Raw genomic sequence first — 7960 nt, forward strand, 5'->3', positions numbered from 1 at the left:
CTCAGTAGGGAGCCTCCTTTTCCTTCTCCCTCTGCCACTCCCCCTGCTTGTGCTCTCTTGCTCTCTCAAATAAATAAATAAATAAATAAATAAATAAATAAATAAATCTTTAAATAGCTTGCCCAAGGTCACAGAGCTGGTACACGGTTGTATCAGTTCTCTATTGCCACATGAGTGCTGCATAACAAACATCCCCACGACCCCTAATAACAGCTAATGATAAAGAATTCATTTGGTGTGCGAGTCTCTCCGTCAGCTGGGAGGTTCTGCTGATCTGGGCCGGGCCAGGCTCACTTCAGCTGGGCTCACTCACGCACCTATGGCCATGGGTCATGTACTTGGCCTGGCTTCAGCTGGGATGATGTGGTTGTCCTCCTCACGGTCTCTCATCCTCCAGTACGGCTACCTTGGGCTTATTGGCATAATGGTGGGAAGGTTCCCAGAGAGAACGGAAGTGCACAAAGCCTGTTGAGGCCTGAGACTGGGGCTAGCACTTCACTTCTGCCACTCTATTGGCCAAAGCACATCACGGGCCAAGCCCAGAGGGAGCATGGGAGGGTGATCTCAGATGCAGAGCCGCAGGGACATGAAAACCCGGGGACAGTCTGCCATGGAGATGGAGCCAGGAAGCAAACTTCAGAGACCTCTCTTGACCATGTTTTCCCAGCCACCTCCCTATCAAATTTTTTACAGTCTCCATTTCAAGTTCTGTCATTTCATGTGCCCAGCACCTTGGCGGGCACTATGGAGAGAAAAGGTCCTACTTTCAAGGAGCCTACAGCCTAGTTTAGGAGATGAGACACCACTGTGGAAGGCTTGGTGACAAGAAAGGCAAGACAAATGGTAGGGGGACGAAAGCAATGGGAACCAAAGGTAGGAAAATGTGCTATGGACTGGAGAAGTGGGGAAGGTCAGATGCGGGTTCATTTGGGTCTTGAACAATGTTCAGCATTGTGTCAGACGGTGAGTAAGGAGGGGCAGATCACACACGTCCTCCTCTCTCCCCCAGGTACTGAAGGGGCAGGGGGGAAGGAGATGGAATGGGAGACCCAGGAGGAAAGTCAATTTTTTAATCCCCTCTCCATTGTGTCCTCAGCTCATTAGGGTTTCCTTCCACCTCCCTTGGTCCCCAGCATGCCAAGGCCAATCCTATTCAATTCGTATATGGGTTTACTACCCCCTTTAGAGAATGGTAGGCTCTGAACAATCTTTGGTTTTAGTGAGCAGAAGGGTGGACAGAGCTTCAGAAGAGAAGATGAGAATGGATGGCTTTGGAAAGGGAAGGGAGTGGAGCTGGAGGCGGGGGGAGAACCAGGCAGAGGGGTTGGAAGGACACAGAAGAGAGGATGGGAAAGGTTTGAACAGAGGCTGTAAGGAGGGATCTTTTGGGGACAGGGAATGACGTGCAAAGAGGCTTCTTTTTAGGAAATGTTGCTGTGTGGTAAGCTGTATGACCCTGTGCTCCAGGTCAACAGCCTTTAGCGAAGACCAATGTTACTTCTCAAGGCTTCAGGAGTTAGATTTCTGTTTCTTTGAATGCTGAGATGACCTTGAGGGTTGAAACAAAACAGTTGGTGTTCCTTGGTTTTCTTGCCATATGGCAAGCATACACACAGCAGCCCATGTATTTTCCCATAGGATAGTGGTAAAAGGTACAGGCTTTGGAGTGAGACAAATTTGAGTTCAAATCCTGGTTTTTCTTCCTGCTCACTCAGTCATCTGCAACATGTTATGTAACCGCTCCGAGCCTGTTTCTTCATTTGTTCTAGGAGGATAATATCGTACTCAGAGCTTTTGTGAGGATTAAAGGAAATGAAATGTCAAGTGTTTAGTTATACCTGCCCGTAGTAACTGCTTTATTAAAATACTAGCTGTGATTATCATAATGATCCTAAAATTTAATATTATTATCCTCATTTTACATATAAGGATGGAGACATGGAGAAGTCAAGTCCTCTTGCCCCAGAAGCCCTTGAGAAGGGCTTGCCTTTGAACAAGGACACTGACCCAGAACAAAGAGCAGGAAGGAATGCGTAAGGCTATGACTGAAGGTCATTTAGGCAGATAGAAAGGATTAAGGCCAAATTAGGGTGCAGACCAATGTAAAATGGAAGAAAGATCAGAGGATGACATCTGTCCTAAATTCTCACAGAGGTTTCCTGTTTGGAGGCTAGTGGTTGGATCAACTCCCAGCTCTAAAGCCTTGTTAGATGTGGGGAAAGTATCTCAGTTGTTCCACATGCTGGCTTTGTGACCTTAGCCAAGTTCCTTTACCTCCAGACTCAGCCTTATATCTATCAAATGAGATAACACCAGTGGTACCTGTTTTCACTGGGTTGTAGCAAGAGAATGTTGATTAATCTCCATGGGGCATCCAGCATAGTGCCTGGCTCACAGACCCGGGGGCCTCAGACCTGGGGGCCTGTCCACATGAGCCCAAACTGAGAACCAGGGTCTCTGAAGGATGGTCCCTAAAATGACCCAAATTGTGGTTCAATTACCTGAAAAGGGGTTCATGCTACAGAGAAGGCCAGTTCCGGGAGCATGAGGAAATTAAGTTTAAGCTGGAGGTATTTGGGTCAGAGATGAGAAAGAACTTCCTGAAAATCAGGGTTGTCAAATTAAATTAGAAATAATGATTTAGGACTGTGGTGCTGGCATCCACACAAAGAATAACATATTTGCCCATCTTCCTGGACTGGGCAAGATATGTCATAATGAGATGGGACAAGACAGTCAGCCATCCTGGGCAAATGAGCCTCAAAATACACGTGCCATGAGCAAGGCCTGGCTGCAATCCTATACAAGGTAATGAGGGCCACAGAGCTAGAAGTTGACCATGGCAGGGAGCCAAGCTGTTCTAAATTGAAGAACATTTACAAAGACCAACTGGAGCCTTAAACTTCACAATTATGAGTACTTTTGAGTTAACCTCAGGCTGAAGGGGTGGAGACGCATTGTCAGTATAGACCTGAGGAGGAAATCAAATGACTCCTTGGGAGGAAAGGGGCTTGAAGGAAGTGAGCGCACCCCCCCTAATTAAAGCCGCTTGAACAAAGGCACAGACTCCGGGAGCTGCTGGAGGTTATCAGGTAGAGGCCTGGGCCATCTGCCAAGGTCATTAGCCAGTGTTCTTGCCTGAGGAGGAATGTTGGGTTGCAAGACCATATGGGTCCCATTCAAGTGGGAAAGGCAGGGCTTGGGGGCGTGTCCACTCTTGACCCCAGAAACCAAGTCATTGCATTTCCAGGAGATGCCACTAAGGGAGACCGCGGCTCCCAGGTGCAATGGAACAAAGACAGGAAGCTGGGCAATAAAACATCTCTAGATATTACTCACTTCTGATACATTCTTGTCATTCTTTTAGAACTTTTTTTGAAGATTTTATTTTTATTTATTTGAGAGAGAGAGGAGGCGCCCACACTAGAGAGGCAGAGAGGGGGAGGGAGAGGGACAAACAGACTCTGCGCTGAGCATGGAACCATCACAGGGCTTGATCTCACGACCCTGGGATCATGACCTGAGCCGAAATCAAGAGTCAAACGCTTAACTGACTAAGCCACCCAGGCGCCCCTCTTATCATTCTTGAAGAATGATAAGGAGAGAGGAATCGGGAGGAGGAGAGAGGAATCGGGAACATTCCCACAGGTGGGGAACTCCATGTCATTGCCTCAGCTTTACCCGCTAAGGAACCCACTGGGGAGCCTGAACCATGAAGCCCTATTGGTCCGGCTGAGTCCACAGCCCCCGGGGAATGATCATATCAAGAGCAGGAGAGGGCCCAGTAAGAACACAGACCCGAACCTTCAGACACTTGACTGCAAGTTCTGCTCTAGGAAATCTCAAGAAGGCAAATCTACCTTTAGAGCCCTCAGCTCCTCTTCTGCCCACTGTCCTGCCTCAGCTCCCACCAGAGGCAAAGGCCCCGGGCCCTCCCAGTGCTCCAGTCTTGGCTTCATGTAAGTAAAGTACCTGATGGGCTAACAGAAGGCGGAGGGAGCCCTGCCTCCTCACATGGCAAGCGTCGCACAGCCATCTTAGGGCTCTTTCTTCTGAGCCCTCATCATCCGCAGAATCCTTCTTGGCATAATATTCTAGGGAAACCACTACCGATCTGTCAGCAGTGACATGCAAGGTAAAGCTTACACAGCGTGTTCATCCTAATGGGTCAGAAGCCTTAGAAGGAGCCCCGAGGAAACACTAAATCTCCAGTGACAAAGCAGGAACGCCAAACTAAAGTCATGGAAGACTCCCCAGGTATTTAAAAACAAACCTCCCTTTGAGCAGGAACAGAGAGATGACAGAGAAGGCAAGTCTACCCACAAGTCGATTCTTTCTGGATCCTCTCGTGAATCAATGCAATTCAACCCCACAGACACTGATCGCCAGGCCTAGGCCAGGCCCTATGCTGGGGGCTGGCTGCCCTCACGGGGCTGGGAGTCTAGTGAGGGACCTGGGCATATTGAACAGCAATGGTACTGGGCAGGATAAGAATGGTGTCTTTTAAAGAAACACAGTGGCCAAGGCCATTGAAAGCAGGGAGGAACGGGGTCCCTCTTGTTGGGGGACTAGCGGGAAATGGTTCATGAAGGAAACGGCCCTTGGGAAGGACCCTGAAAGGGGCAGAAATGGAGATGGGAGGACAAGGGGCCAAGAACATAGTGCCAACTGAGGGAAAGAGCTTGCGCAAAGGCATGAAATCAGGGCCACTGAGGCAGACTCAGAGCCTGGGGACATGTCCAGGGTTGGAGTAGGGAAGTAGCAAGTGAAAGGCAGGAAGTGTAATTGGGGCATACTGAGGAGGTCCTCGCATGCCAGGAAGAGGGTTTGTCTTCCTAAGCCACCGCCCAGAGATCAGCTGCTCTGACGGTGGGATGGCCCCAGGAAGCCACTGTGGCTGGCTTTCAGGAGGCCTTTGGGAAAGCCTGCCCTTTCCCCCTTGCTTTTTAAACACTCTCCTCCACATGTTAGGGTCTTTGTTCATGCTGTCCCCTCCTCCAGAAATGCCCTTTCCTCCTCCTCTGCACAGCAAACTCCTACTCATCCTTAAAGTCCCAGCAAAAGTTCACCACCTCTATGAAGATTCCCTGGCTCCTTTCTGTAGCTGTTGGTCCCTCCAAAGTGCTCCCATAGCCCTTGGTTTTTTCTTTATATGTACGACTTGTAGATCAGTGTTCTGTTCGCCATCCATCTGTCTCTCCACTAGTCTGTAGCCTCCTGGGGGCCAGGGAAGTCTCTTACATGGGGAAGAGGACTAGTCCTCATACTGGGAATACGTGTTCTATACACTCCAAGTACTTTCTTGCATGGACAAACACTGTGTACCAAGTGTGGAAGGAAGGCCAGGAGGGAGGGGGGAGAAGGAAAGCAGCAAAAGGAAGGAGGGCACCAGCTCTGGTCTGAGGCCCTGGTGGCTCTGCACAGGGGCCTGGCCTCCTGGTGATTAGCTGCCTCACGTGCCCCAGTGACTCCCAGCTCGAGCCCTCAGGTTCCCCTCCTCTTCCTGACCCTCGGCCAAGGAAGATGCACCTGCTAGCGCCTCATTAACCCAGATGGCCTCCGCCCTGCCCTGAGAGGGGCCAGCTGGGCAGAGCTCTAAGCTCCCGTGGGTATCCCCGACCTTCCCGCCGGTAAGGGAAGGGAGAAAGGACATGAAGCCCCAGAAAATTGCCCTCCCGCTCTGGATGCACAAAGTTCTGATCTTGGACAGACAGACACGTTCTCATCAGCTGTGGGGTGGAGCTGGGCATACCCTGACGAAGGGCATCCACACTAAAGCAGAAATTCCGGATCGGAGGGATAGGACTCGAGCCACAGGTGTGAGGAGAGTCCAGGCCAGCCAGGAGGAAAGACAAGCATCCAGGTGCCCCTCTCTGGGCCAAGGGCCAGGTGCTCCCCACAGTAGAAGCCAACCCTCCAACCCCCCAGCTCTCTGGGCTTCATTCAGCTCCCTGAGCTGTGTTCCCCCTCAGTCTGTATGAAGACGGCTCCTCCACAGCAGTCAGGGCTCCAGGGAAACGGAGGTCGTGAGGGCAAGATGTGACAAGGCCAGAATGGAAGGACTGGATCACAGGAGTCCCGCCTCCCCGCCCACAGCTTGCACCCAGCCACACCTCCCGCTTTTAGACTCCAGCTTTCCCTGGGAACCTCTCCTCCCAGAGAGGCTGAAGACAGACCCTGAGGCAGTGGCAGGTGGAGACTGGATCTCAGACTTGAGGGAAGTAAAAGGGCTACCTCTCCGCCTGTCCACTGGGCCAGTCCAGCTAGCTCACCCCAGAGCGCTGTCAGTCCAGGCCTGTCTCTGGTGTGCTCTCAATTTGCATTTCCCACTTACTCCTCCTTCCACCTCCTTCTGCGAGACTTTGGGAGGAGAAGCTAGGGGTCCCTTGGCACCAGCTCTCTCTGGGGTGTCATTTAATACTCCGGTAATCACCATCTCCTGGTTTATTAGCTCTCTTTCCCTCATGGCTACTCTTGTCACCCCTGAATATCTCTCTCTCTCTCTCTCTCTCTCTCTCTCTCTCTCACACACACACACACACACACACACACACACGCAGGCTGTGAATGAAAGAGCAAAGGGCTCTTCGCTACAGTTCCGGCCCCACTCGACTCCTCTCCCGGAAAGCAATGCTGAGCAACCTGGAGGCAGGAAACAGGAGGTAGGATGCGGTAGGATGCAGGGAGCTAGAGGTAGTCTTCGGAAACAGCAGAGCAATCACATAACAGCAAGCTCAGAAAACGAGAATTTTGGAGGGCAACTATGACAAGGGCAGAGGAACTTAGAAACCACTCCGTGATAAACATTCCTCTCCCAAACAAAACGGAGACATCAGAGTCCGAGTGAGTTCTAGAACACTTCCAATCACTTACGGGTTTAAGGTGGCAGACAGGAGAGGAGCATGGAGACCCCCTTCCCTAGTGCTACAATGAGATTGTGCTTTTGCAAGTGTTTTATAAATTTCCGAATGCTCTGCAAATGGAAGGAGGCGTATCAGTCAGTGCATAGCTGATTGGTGGGAGGAAGACCACAGGGAGGGGTGGAGGGGTGGAGGCACTCAGGCCTGGCCAGCCCGCAGCACCACAGACTCTTTGGCTTCGTAAGATCACAATGACGGTGGACACTGCGGACCACCAATATCCAGTGCTTCCGTCAGGCGATGTGCCCTGAGGTGGGGATGTGAAAATGTGGTCCTTCCACGCAATGCCCAGAGTGCCCTTCCTTGCACGGCGTCTGTGTCAGCAGCCCCTGGAACCCTCACTGTAGGTGAAGCCTGGAACGTGCCTGTTTGCAGGTGAAGCTGGGGATGCCCCCATCTGACACCCCTGTCCTCCCACACCGAGTCGCAGGGAGTGGGAGAAGCGTTGGGTCAGGTCTCAGCCTGGCACACGGTGCCATCCGTGGAGCAAAGGCAAAGTCCAGAGACAGTCTTCCACCCGATGGCCCGGGCAGGCATGTGAGCGATAAGGGTCACACTTTGGACTCAGCCAGAGAACTCGCTTGAGGGCCCCAGAGTCCTGTGGCCCCTGTATCCCTTCTGCTGGCAGTCCCACTCCCCTAAGCAGGGGGAGGAGGGGAGAGCCGGCCACTCACTGCCCCTGAAGGCAAAGTGGGCACCAGAGATCACCGGGTCATTGTCCTCGCCGCCTCCTCCTCCCGAGACGCCCAGCCTCGCATTTGTGGCTCATTACTCTGGTGCCTGGAAAGGGTCTGGCCGGACCGGAGGGCGCCAGGGCGGCGCGCGGTTCCCGGCCTTCCGCACAGGCCAGGTGGCTGGTGAGCTCAGGTGCGAAGGAGGGAGGGGAAGGGGAGCCCTGCGCAGTGAGCCCTCCTTGCCCGGGGCGGGTGGCGGCTGCGTCCCGGGCACCGGACCCTCCGTCCCCAGGGCCCCACGGGCGCCCGCACAGCGCGGCCAGGTCCGGTGCCCGCGGTGAGAGGGCGGCGCCAGCCCGCGTCCCC

This window comes from Ailuropoda melanoleuca, chromosome 16, assembly GCF_002007445.2.
Source record: "Ailuropoda melanoleuca isolate Jingjing chromosome 16, ASM200744v2, whole genome shotgun sequence".
NCBI lineage: Eukaryota > Metazoa > Chordata > Mammalia > Carnivora > Ursidae > Ailuropoda > Ailuropoda melanoleuca.